The sequence below is a fragment of the Centrocercus urophasianus genome, unplaced genomic scaffold (genome assembly GCF_019232065.1).
Source record: "Centrocercus urophasianus isolate 14NV4802_14NV808 unplaced genomic scaffold, USGS_Curo_1.0 seq_10, whole genome shotgun sequence".
Taxonomy (NCBI): Eukaryota; Metazoa; Chordata; class Aves; order Galliformes; family Phasianidae; genus Centrocercus; species Centrocercus urophasianus.
Genome location: NW_024884142.1, coordinates 59,013,011 through 59,026,087, shown reverse-complemented (window position 1 = coordinate 59,026,087; position 13,077 = coordinate 59,013,011).

Sequence of the window (13,077 nt, the reverse complement as noted above, 5' to 3'; positions counted from 1 at the left end):
CAGTATAATTCTTTCCCCAACCGTATTATAGACATACTCAGTAACCAACCATGGGATATTCTTAAAGAACGACCAAGATTATGGCAGTGCTTTGTCTCTGTTTGAGTTTGATATAGTATAATAACATATCCAAAGAAACTCCACTGAAGAATCCTCTGAAGCCACATTTTCTAGACCTAGAGCATACCCAGTTGCTTTCTATGTATGTCTGGCAGTGCAATTTAGTGCCTCATTGCATGTAACACTTGGTATTTTTGTAGATTTTGTGTGTCTGAACACTTGCTTATATTAAAAGTTCTAGAGATGCTATTTGTTTTGGTTGTTTGTTTTTTTTTGTCAACTCAGAAAACAATTTAAAAGTTCCATACTCTGTCTTTTAAAATAACTAGTTGTGCATCTGAGATTCTTCCTATATCTGCCTTACAGCAGCTGCAAAACAGCTGTGAGATCTATATCAAGCTTTCCTGCCTAGCAATATCTTCTACAGCTCTGGTCCACTGCTCCTCCATCCAACAGCTTTGTGTAAAGTGAGAGTAGTCACAGGAAAGCAGTATAGCTGCTATATTCCTTCATCTCAGTAGGTCATGGCTTTTTCATCAGCTCTATGACGTTATAAGCAACTATGAGAAAATTTTAATCTTCATTTAATGTTAATCTCTGCAAACATTTACATACGTATCAATTCATTTATATAATAGGCATATCGAAATCAGTGGGACAGCCCCAAGAGAATAGTTACTCATATATACAGCATTGTTTAGAGGATCTGTTTCCACCTTCTGCTCTGAATCATCTGGAATAATTTAACACCCATGATTTCACAAGGTGAATTAATCTGCCATGATTTTATCCTGTTGATAGTTCAGGCACTAATGTATTCTCCCTTTGTCACAATGCACCCCTGTCTGGGGGATGTCAAGTTTGCATCTCATTCTACAACTCCCACTGTCTCAAATTCCTCTGTGTTTCTTTCTTACCTTACACTTACATCTATCCACTTCATTAGTTAAAAAACAAAAAAACCTGTTACCTCATTATGAACATTACTATTTCCATGCTTCTAAATAATTGTACATTGATCCTTCACTATAAACCACTAAAGAGATATTCACCTGCCATTTTGTGTTATTTCAGTGCATTCCAAGTTTTTTTTCTCATTTGTGTCTTGTTGTTCCCTATCATTATTTTTATAATTGTTTTGAGTCTTCTCATCTTCACAGGTACTGATGATTATTTTAAGATGTCCTTGGTAAGAAACATAGCACATAGCACTTGAAATGAGTGTTGAATGATGGGAGCTAATCTGCTTTCCTGGCAACAGGAACCTCTCCAGCTACAGCCAGTTGAGGAATCCAGTTTGTGACCCTTGTACCACGGAGCTAAGGTCTCTGTGACACACTGCTGAGCAGCTGCAGAAGATACAGCATCTGGGTATTTAGCATCTTTATGAGCCAGTCTGGAAAGAGACCTGGAAGTTAGTTATGAATGCTACTTCTGAAACTTTCCTAGATTAAAATAACAGAAAACTATAAAGGAAAAATTTAGAAGATCTATGAAAAACTTGTCAAAGCTTAACAGCTCTTTCATCATTTTTTCTTTACTTTCCCTCCTGACTTTCAACTAAACAAAACTCATATCCTATAAAATTTTAAAGAGTCTATTTTCCCTATCCACTATGTAAACTGGAGTTCACACATCCTTCTCTAAAGAATCAGACATACAGCATTTGTTTGACCTACTTAGCACCTTTAACTGAGATGAGAGATCCCTAGGATCTCCATGTATGTTATAAATCCATACTAGTTGTTATCCAGGCGATGAATTGTAATGCAAAGTTTTAGGCCTGTTTGCTTGACTGGCAGTTATATGCCTTTTCCAAGACAGATTCCTGAATCCTGAAACTCAAAACAGCTTTGAGAAGCTCTTATTTCTCAAAAGCATGAATCTTACCCCATTTACACCTTTTTTCTGTCATCCTCCTTCCTGTCCCCCATGTGCCTGAATAACATATATGCATCCATCACAGTTGCAGAGGCTGCACACAAGTGGAATTGCCTTTGTAAATAGTTTGAAAAACTGTCTTTTGGCAATGGACCCCCTGTGAATTTCTCTTTCCTATGTAATCTTGTTATCTCACAGATGACATAAGAGTTCATTCTTTCTCATTTGTTGACAAGAAAATGTGTTACAGATAAAGGAAATATAATCTACTTCCACTGTGTTGACTACCATGTGATTTAGAGCTACCTACGTAACCTCGATTTGGAAAGAGGAAAATTAATTTTTGCAAAATTTGAAAACTATTTGGTTTTGTTTTAATGTAACTCTCTTCTATAACCATAGCAACAGTCTTACTGAAAGTGTTCTGTTCATAATTATTGAAAGGGTGCATCATTTTGCTTTTTTTCCTAGGTTTATAATTGTCTAAAAATCTTCAAAATAATAGTTTCCAGATTCAGGCCTTCTCCAAGAAAAAGAGGTGCCCTAATTTCTACAAAGTGCATCTAGCAATTTCTAATCTAATTAAAGTCCTCTCATTCCCAAGGAAAAAAAAGGATGGATTGTTTTTCCTCTTTTTTTTTTCCTTCCAAAAAAAAAAAAAAAAAAGAAAGAAAAGAAAAAGAAAAAGAGAAAAAAGAGAAGGGAAAAGAGAAAAGCACACGAAGTGATTTGGAATTAGTTTGGATGAATAATACGTGAGAAAAACCATCATTCACTGAGATAAACACGCATGCATCTGTAACTCAGTTGAAGGGCTGTGCAGTCACTGCTTCCCAGTCGGTTCCATACTGAAGCTAAGGGAAGAGCAGACTGCCAGGGCAATATTTATTTCTAATGCATCTGCCACAGGAATGTTCAGTAACATAATCTGAAGCAACGGTGTTAATTAACAAGCATTATGTGTTTATATTGGTTTTGTTTAAAACACAAAGATAAAGTTCCTATTACCTTTATGGATGTAGTGTTAGTCTTACAATGCTGTTACTGATATATCATGACTGTATTCTCCATGAGACCAAAAAGAAACCCAAAAAATCAAAGAGAAAGCTTTTTAAGTGATGTCACCAATTTTAACCAATTTTTATTTTAGAATGTTATGTATCCCAAACATTACAGTACAAACTTGTAACTGTAATCTGTTTTTCTTAGCACTGCAGATGCCTTTGCAATTGTCATTTGTTTTGTTTTGTTTCTTTAATATGATTGATATTGTCACCTTTGGGTGGATCTCACTGTGACTGTGAGGATAAAACACTTTGTTTTTTAAGAGTGGCTGCACTTTAAACATATTCATATCCATAGCTGTTGCTTGCTACTATAGTGATAATCAGAAAGAACAACACAGATGACAAAATTTTCTTAGTTCTTGTTTTTAACCAAGAAAAATAGAATTATATAGTGTATTGATGGAGAATGGTGTGACTGTTGAAGCTGAGGATCTGTCATTGCTCCATTCTTCCTCTCTTACTGGCTGAGTGTTGTTACATGTTTTTAACCCTGTTTCTGACATTTTCCATATTTTGAAGTCTAGATTTCTTCCTTCTTAATCTAAGCAGAGACAGCAGTCAATTAGCCCTGCTACTTAGGCTGAGCATTAAGATACTAACACAAAGCATCCTGAACTCAGTTGAAAGACTCCAGCTTCCTAATGGTTCGTGGAGGTTTTGCAAATCTAGGAAAAACTGCTTATCTGGATATTCAGCAAGTAGATTTAAACTGGGTGAGCACACATTATTCTTTTGGTAGTTCTGGAGAGGGACTGCTGATGAGCTTGCTTGTTCACCTGTTGGAAGCATTCAGTCTGGGTCAGTTACAAAATTTTATCACACATTGCATAACTGCAACCTGCTTGCATGAGATCATAGAATTATTTATCTTCTAACTAGCTCTTCAGATGGACCTTTGAGTCATAGCCCATCTGGAGTGGATCCATCAGTGATCCATCAAGAACATTAGTAGTGTGGAGCATCTCAGAAGAAGCTGAGAGACATGTAATGTTCAGCTTTCAGGAGGATAGAAGGCTCAGGAAGGATCTTACCAAAGGGAATAAATACTTGATATCTGGGAGTGGTGTCCAGTGAAAGGACAAGAGGCAATGGGCACAGACTGGAACACAGGAAATTCTGTTCAAACATGAGAAAAACATCCCTTGCCACTAGGTTGTCTGAGCAACAGCACAGGTTGCTTAGACAGGTAGGTTATGGAGTTTTCATCCTTGGAGATATACAAAACTCCACTAATTGTGGCCCTAAACAACATGCTCTAGTTGACCCCTGCTTTGAGGAGGGGCACTGGGATAAAATGATCTTCAGAGGTACTCATCCACATCAGCCATTCTGTGATTCAGTGATCTGACTGATCTCATAAATGCTTTCCAATTACAACCAAACTCCAATACTCTGGAAAATGAAACTATTTAAAAGCACACAGCACCACAAAACTTTTGTTGTCATTTACAGTTGTCACATATTATGTGTTTGTTGTTGTAGTTGGTTGCTTTTTAAATTTTGGATCTTAAATAGAGAGCAGCTGAAGGTGAGAATTAAATTATTCCTTATCATTCACAATACTGTTAAGTAGCCACTTCTTCTGCATATTAAATAGTAACTTCCTGTCAGAAGAAGTTGTGTAAAGACTGTTAATATAAGATATAAGGACAGCATTGTTGAAAATCTTTTTTTTCCTCCTTTAGAAGGCTGTGTAGCTTCCTACTGGTAAAGTTTTGCAGTCAGGCTGACATCCTGCCTTTTCTGAATTTTATGCCTGAGCTGTTAGTAAGGTGTTTTAAGAAACACTTACAGAAAAATTAACATCAATAATGTATTTTGCTTTCATACTTCAATTAATGAAAAAATCTTGATATTAAAATTCCATAAATAATAAACCTTTGCATTTTACATGTCAAATAAATCAAGTCTGTCTGATGTATTTTAATTATCACAATCTGCATTCAAATAATAATCTGCAAGCGTGTTTAGTGTGGAAAGTACCTAAAATTTATTTATGCTACTAAAATTATCTGGTTACCTTTCATGCTACATTTATTATAGCTCTTCCAAATGTCTGTGCCATACTCACAACAGCCTGCCAACAAGAGTGCTGAATAAGAGGAATTCACTATGAATGGATCCCTCTCCTGGAGCCACTAGCTCAGAAAGAGAAGTTCTGTGTGTGTAATCATTTGTCTAAAGAGGTTAAGGGCAGAGCTATCAAAATTACTCTCTGATGCAATGCAGTAAGTATGAGTCTCCTAGAAAGCTGCAAGTTGTAGGTGTCACAGTCACAGCCAGTAGGATTACCATGACAGAGTCTCAGTTCCTCTAAACTGTAAGGTCAGATGATCTTTCTATTAATTTTAAGTATTTCTGCCCAAGAAAGCAGTAGCGAGCAAGCAGCCTTTTAAATGTGAAAACAAAGGTCTTTCCTATTTGAGCATTGACACTTTCATCCACAGTTCACGGAATGCTACTAGCAATTTTTACTGCAAACCACAAGTGGATTACTAGCTTAACAACCACAGAGCCTTATAACCATGTATCACTCCAAGGATTCAGCATGAAACTATTGGTTTAAAAAGGTTTAGAAGATAGGTTTAGAAGCTGATTATGAAAATGTGTCCTTCCGCGTATAAAAATAATCTGAAAGACACTGTCTAAAAATGTACAGTATCTGTATTGAAAACCACATAAAGAATCAGCCAGCTTACCTACATGATGTTACAAAGTAGATCTGTTAGTCTTTCTACCTGGTTCTCTTCAATATGATTCATTCTTTGCCTTTATTTTAAAATTTAATTTAGAAAGATACTGTATAATATGGAGGAGTTAAATTAAGAAATATCCTTAGATAAGTATAATTACAACCAAAATATGCCCCATCCAGATGTAACATTAAATGGTAGGTCCTGTTAGCAATAGCGGGTATATAAAGCAGAAACAGAAAGTGCAGAAGAGAAGAAAAAAAGAGGAGAGTGAAGATGCTGCTTTTCTAGTGTAAACAGCATTATACTAACCTGGTTGAAGTATCTGTTTAACAATAGCTGACTGGACTAAACTTAGCAGCTACTTTTCAAAGCAAGAAGCCTACTTGAAATAACTAATTGTGAACTAATTTTTGTCATTTATTACAACATGTATATGAACTATACTTCTCACTTCTGTATACTGCTTGATTTTTCTGCTCCACATGCTTGAATTACTTGACACTTTGTTCAATAGCATTCTTACTTAGAGTGCTCTATTTCTTATGATCTGCAAAGCTGAAAAAGGGTTTCTTAGTGTATTTATATTGGGTATAAACCAGCAGAACAATAGATACAGCTCCAGCAGCACTTGTGAGTGCAACTGAATCTCTTCCTATTGCAGTATGAAACTAATAAGGTGCATTTTCTACCAGAGTAGCTAAATCAATAATTGAGCTGATGCTGTCATACCTTATAGACACCTATCATTAGCTTACTGTGAAATATGCATTTATTGTGCATGCAAATAGGGAAAACATGCATTCTTATCAATAGACTAAGACCCAGTTTCAGTGTCAGTAAGCCACATGTTCTTTCACCAAGAGCAAAGAACTCAGCTGCCTGGGTTGCCCAGCCTAATTGTCAATACTTAGCCAGCTTGCTCCCCATCTGCCAACCACATTATCAGAGCAGAACCTGGACTCATTGATTATAAACAGAAGTCTGCATGTTCTCCTTAGCACCACCAACAACCCTAATATTCAAGGTTCTTTTTTCTTTAAATAGCTAGATAGGGAAATAAATCTTTCTAAACCCTTAGACTACACCTAGAAAAGTTAATTAATATAAACATTTTTCAGTCTGGCTCAAGATCATTAAGCCAAGAGAGCCTGTTTTGCATGAAGAGCAAAGATACAGAGAGAATTGTTAGGCCCACTATCTCTGAACATATTTGCAAATGTATGTAGATATGCATTTAATCTGCATTTAGTAGGGCTAAGCCTCAAATAAAACATAGCAAAATCCAAGACCTGCAAATTCAGCAGTGATCTGGCAAGAAATCCCTGTGGCTTTTCAGGAGGATGAGGTCACTGCAGATGGCCAGACACATCCCAGACCAGCTCATTTTTGCTGCAGGCCTCTTTGCTCCTGTTCTGTAGAGTCCTGACTTGCCATGAATCTGAGAGGGAACTGCACTGCAAGGCTTCTGCTTGCTTCTCTGTTGTTCAAGAGCTCCATCTCCTCACCTCCATGTGTAGCAGCAGCATAGCCCACACTGACTTGACTTTCAGGTTATTGTGATGTGAGTCATAAGCATGCTACATGCTGCATTATATCTGCAAGGGTAAGGGAAAGGACAATGTGACTTTTGCTCTTGGTTGGACTTCAACAAAGCCACAGGAAGAAAACTCCAGAGTAAATTGTTTACGGACTCTGGTTCTCTCAGCCTAGCTCCCTAGTATAGTTGCAGGACAATTCAAGTTACACTTGTTTATGGAAGGTGTAACCTCTGACTTGGGCTGCCTAGCTGGCTCAACAAGCAGGAACGGGTCGGGGTGATGCAAGCCCTGCCCGTGCCCTTCCCTGCCAGACTATTTGTTCCCTCATAGGTATCAAGCAGAATGCCACTTTCAAGTGTGGGAGTAAAAGAGGCGCACAACCTTCTTTGAGAGCTACTGACAAAAATAGCTTGGCATTATTACAGTATTTTTAGTACATTTACTAATTTTATTTAGGTGAAAGGAGGCAAAATAAGGAATTCAGGAGAGCAAGCAGAAAATACAACAGCTGTTTGGTAAATGACTGCTGAACCAATAATTGACTATTATGGTGCTAGAACAATTTAATTGCCAGCAAAGACCAGTTGAGAGCCTTACAGTAGTAAAGGATACTAGAAGGAAGAAGGGAAGCTTGCTAATTTGTACTGGTGAAAACACCAATGTATTCACTGTGTATGGAATTTATTTTTGAGGTGTTTCCAGGAAAAGTATAATAGTGAATAAAGTGTGCTTCATCCACAAAAATATAATTTCAAGTGCTTGTAGAAATGGAACAGTCACCAGCTCTTATGACACTGATTGCCTAAAAATGGATCCTTTCAAGAGAAGAAGGACAATAAACCATTCTTGCAGGAAAACTCAGTTGCTAACAACATTAGCCAAGTTTAAAATTTGTTAGAGAGTGGGAGGTAAGGATGTACAAAATCATACTGGGCTTAAGGTTACCACTGGACAAGCAATGTATTATTTTCCTTTCACTGAACAAAGTCAAATCCTTGTCCTGTTTATGAGCTGCCTATAAACAGCTTTTAAAATTGCAAAACAAAAACCCTTCCAAATGCGTCACAAATTGAAATTACTTGTACAAAACATTCATCAAACAAGTTTAAGCTAATGCCTGTTGCAAATATTCCTTGGAGTATTTGACATTTGTGCTATGATATTTGTGTTCTGAGTGACATTCATTATACATTTATGCTGCATGAGCAAGTGCTTCTTCACTCAGAATACTGCTGCTTTTCTACTTTCGGTTGACTAATGTACAGGGAGCCATTGTGTTCCCCTTCTGCCAAAGCTCTGAAAACAAGGGAAGGTGGGAGATGAATGGTGCATGGGTCAGTCTTGTGCTGGTCTGTTTGGTCAGTGGTGATATTTCCCTTTTTGATTAAAGAAATTTCAGCTACCAGGATGGCATACACTTTGGCAGATAAGCAAAGAAAATCTTTTGACAGTTGTTAAAGAGCTAATAGGAGATAAGAATGCAAGGATTTTGTTTTACACTGCTTCCAAGGTTTCCATTTGTACCAAAGCATAAGGAAGAATTCCTTAAGTCCTGGCTCTAAGAGCCTGCAAATATAAACTCAGATTAAACTTCTATTTTCAGTTTTGAACTAAAAAGCCTGAAGACATGATCCAGAGACATTCTAAATTTTCAGTAGGCAAAACAGACAGCAAGCAAAAAAGGATCTACGTACTAAGGCCAGCCTCCTCATTCTGGGGACCTGAATCATGACTTCTGAATGCTTGAGTTAGCAATTCTGTATTTAGCAGTGAACAAAATGTTCAAAAATAGCTTCTCACTATTTGTACAGCTATATTTATGCTTGCTAAAAGCCATGCTAAGCTGTTAAAAAAAGAAACCCAAACCTTGGCAGTTAGCAGAGCGTGCCCACAGAGATCAATGCGCAACAGTGTCTCTTGAAACTGAAGTTCTCAACTCTTTCTTCTCTGCAGTGAATGGGACTGATGGGCTGCTCTGATGAACTCCTCCTCTTCTACTACTTTTCCTTTAAGCCTGAAAGCAAGAGCACAGAAATTGAACTTCCAACAAAGCAGGTTCACCAGGCAAAATAAATATGTCCTTTTTAAAGTGAAAACCTGTGATCTCAGAACTTACGTAATTGGAAAACTGCAAAGTGTTCCTGATTGAATGCAGACAAGTTTTAACCAATTACCTGCATTTCCTACTCATCTGCTCCAGTCTGATTTATCTCTTGATCTTATCTTTTAGACATCTAATCTTTTAGACAGCTGGTTGTTTGGAGCAGAGACCATCTCTTTCGTTATTCTGTTACAATAACAGAAAATAACCAGATAGAACCTTTTTCACTCTGCTGTATTGTAAACATTAAATAAATAACAATTTTGGTCAATTTGCATTCTCAGTATTGTGTCTAAAGCCACGATGGAGTACGCAAAGTGCTGAAATCAATTTGTTCGGGCCTCTCTCTGGGAAAGTTCCTCATTCCAGAACACAGGCTTTAAAAGCTTACAAGAGTAATGCAAATAAGTTTTCTTCTCTAGCATATGTTTTCTTTTATACATATGTATTTTAGATGCAAATTGAAACTATTATGTTAAAACAATGTCCCATGTGTTCTATATTGTCATCCTCAGTGCTATAGAAACTCTACAGCTACTCCACTCCAAATCCTTGATATAAACACTTTACCTGATGTCCAGAATCAGAGTCTAGCCAACACCACCTCAAAGCAGGCACCAGCCCATTCTTACCCCAACCTGCTTGAGCAAGTGTCAATCAGCCACAGCTGCACCTCCTTAAGGGCACCAGCTGTTCTAAATGCGCTGGTCTGGGGGAGCAGAAAAGGAGTGCAGGGTATGTCTGTCACTGTACTTAATAGCACACTCAAATAAACAAAAAACCTTAAAATTCTTAAAACAAATGCCACAAATAAACCCACAAATTAGCAAAAGTCTGTAAAAAGAGAATGTATACCACTCCAACAGTGACCTCCTGTATTTCTCAAACTAAAACATGGCAATACTGCAATCCACTAACCTGTATGCGGGCCCATGCCTGCATATGGAGGATGGAAAATCCTCCATGTCTCATTTTAATTTTCAAGTGACTTATTTGCCCAGAATTCCTGTATGTCCTCCCTCTCTAGAACTTGTTACATCTCTGTGTTGTAAAGTCACATTGCGTTATTTGAGCTATTTACTGCTCTATGTAATTTTCTTATCTGTACATGATTACATGAATATGTTGCACATATTTTAATGAGACAAACTTGTAAAATATGATGGCATGTGCAACTCTGGTAATGAATCTAAAGATTAACAGATTTTAAACTATGCAAAGGTGTTCTGAATGACTGCATGCTTTGACAAATGTAGCTAGTTGTATAATGATGTTTTGATAGCTTCTGCAAGGCAGATTCTTGCACATTATTCAGTAGAGCATAACTTAACATTTCATTAAATATGTAAAAGAAGGACATGGAAATAACCCTGATTTTTATCTCCATTAGTGGCCTACGTCCTAGCATTCTCTCTTTGATACATCATTGATCTGTATAATCCAGAAAAAAAGGCACCTGGGCAGTGAGATAATATAAGGACACACTGCCAAGTAATTTTTAAAGTTAGTTTCAAAAATGACACTTCTGTGTAAGAAGTAAAATACATGCTGGGTGAACTATGTGAGTAACTATGCAGTGTGATCTGCCCCTGCGCTGGCTCTGTATCAGTTCCTTCTGTCATGTAGGAAGGGCGTTCACTTTCTCCCCAACTGCTACCTTCCCTCCTGAGCAACAAGCTGTCACAGCAACAAGACACCAAAAAGAGAACAGTCCCATGAGAAACAAGAGTTTTTCTGCTTTTCTACAAATTCTAGCTCTGCAGAGGTGAAATCTGCTCTTCAGTGAACATTCAGACCATCTACCTGAGGAAGTGCCCTTTCAGGACTACCAACAAAAATGATAGTGATAGTTTTTTCAGTTGAGCTCTTTCAGCTTTTTGCAGAAATCATTATGTTTGTTCCTAGCCTGATCTGATACTGATTCTTCCTTTTCCCAAAATACTGGGTTCCTTTAATATAAATTTGCCCATGCTCTCATTCTGTTACTTTATAAAAAAGACAAAAACTCTTCATTAATAGGAGCTGCTATTATGCTATTCATTTTCCATATAAAATTCTTTAGAGTGAAATGCAAAACCCACATGCTCTTCCAGAAGATCTAAAAAATGTGATTATAATAACACAGTCTGTTTGTCAGTCCAGCTTCCAACCCTGTACTCAGCAGGAAAAGTCACAGCAAACGTAAGCACGGAAAAAAATATGTAAAAGGTCCTTGCTAAATATTACATTAGTGTATCTGTAGGGATAAGGATGACAGCTAGCCAAGTGCCCTGAGCATTCAATTTCTCCATTGAGAGAAACTGTGTTCACAGTATTTTCTCTACAAAGACGTCTCTTAGCTTGGATTCTTTCCTACAGTGTTGAATGCCAGCTTGTTCTGGAAAGAAAAGGAAGGGATTTAAAAAGACATGAAACCAAAGGGACTTCTGGTTAGATGAGCAATTATAACAAAAGAAAGTTTGTATTTTTTAGGCAGGCAGAACTTGCTTCTTTACAGTAGACACACGAGATAATTTTATTTCTGTTAAATAACTTCCTCTGCTTGTAATGCCCTTCTTGTGTACTAGGTAACTCTTCTACCTGTGAAATTAAGTAACTATTAGAATGGCAGGAGAAGCCCTCATAAAAATTGTATGACTCAGCTCTTTTTTTCTGCACTGACACCAAATGTCCGAGAAAGACTGGCTGAAAGTAGAGAAGCCTTTTCTGCAGTTCTTGTACTTAGGGAAGTGTTGGCACTGTTTATTTTATGGGCCCCATTTGACCTCTTGATTCCCTGCCCTTCTGCTCTTTGCTGCTCATCCCTGCAGAGGGATGTTCTGAGCCAGAAACTGTACACAGGATCATAGGTTGGCTTAGCTGAATGGGACCATAAAAGCCTCCCAGTTCCAACCCCCTGCCATGGGCAAGGTTCCTACCCACCAGATCAAGCTGCCCAGGACCCCATCCAACCTGGCCTTGACCACCTTCAGAGATGGGGTATCCAGAACTACTCTGGGCAATCTGGTGAAAGACTTTTCTTACCAATAGGTGGTCAGATGGGCCCACTAATCCCACTGAACTTCCCCTGTCTGTCCTGACTGTTCCTTCAGTCCCTGGCTGACTAGGGCAGGCTGGCAGGCTCTAAGTCCTGCAGCTCTGCATTTGGACCCAGAACAGCTGCACCTTTTTCTGTTTCTTTTTAAATCCACTGCATGACAAGCCAAGCTACTTCCTCAGACCCTGAGCCAAATAACTGCCAGGCTTGCTGAACATTTGCTCCTTACACAAGTGGAATGATTTACTGCTTTATGGGCAGCAGACCACCCAAGTGGAGAGCACCCCAACAAGATGGATGCCTCCTCGGTGTCAGGGCCTGGTCCTCAAAAGACATGCAGGGCAAGGACAACCAGCAGCAGGGATCTATGAAAAGGAAACTGCTTCTTCCCACACTGGTCTATACCAGGAGGTAACTTGAGGGTGGCCTGCAACTACTTCATGGAGGAAGCCCAAATCAGACAGTATCTGCTCCCCTGACCAGAGATATTACAGGTACCAGCTGAGTAGAATAAATGATGTGGGGTATTTCTCAGCATCTGTGGGAGATCTGCAGTACAATTTCAGTTTGAAGTTATTTCACCTCCATTGCCCTTTGGAACAAGCCACCCTGTCACCTGATAGAGACCACATCTGGCAGCAGGTCTCTATGGTTAAGCCATATGTGCACAAGTCAAGGACTCGAGAACACTCAGATC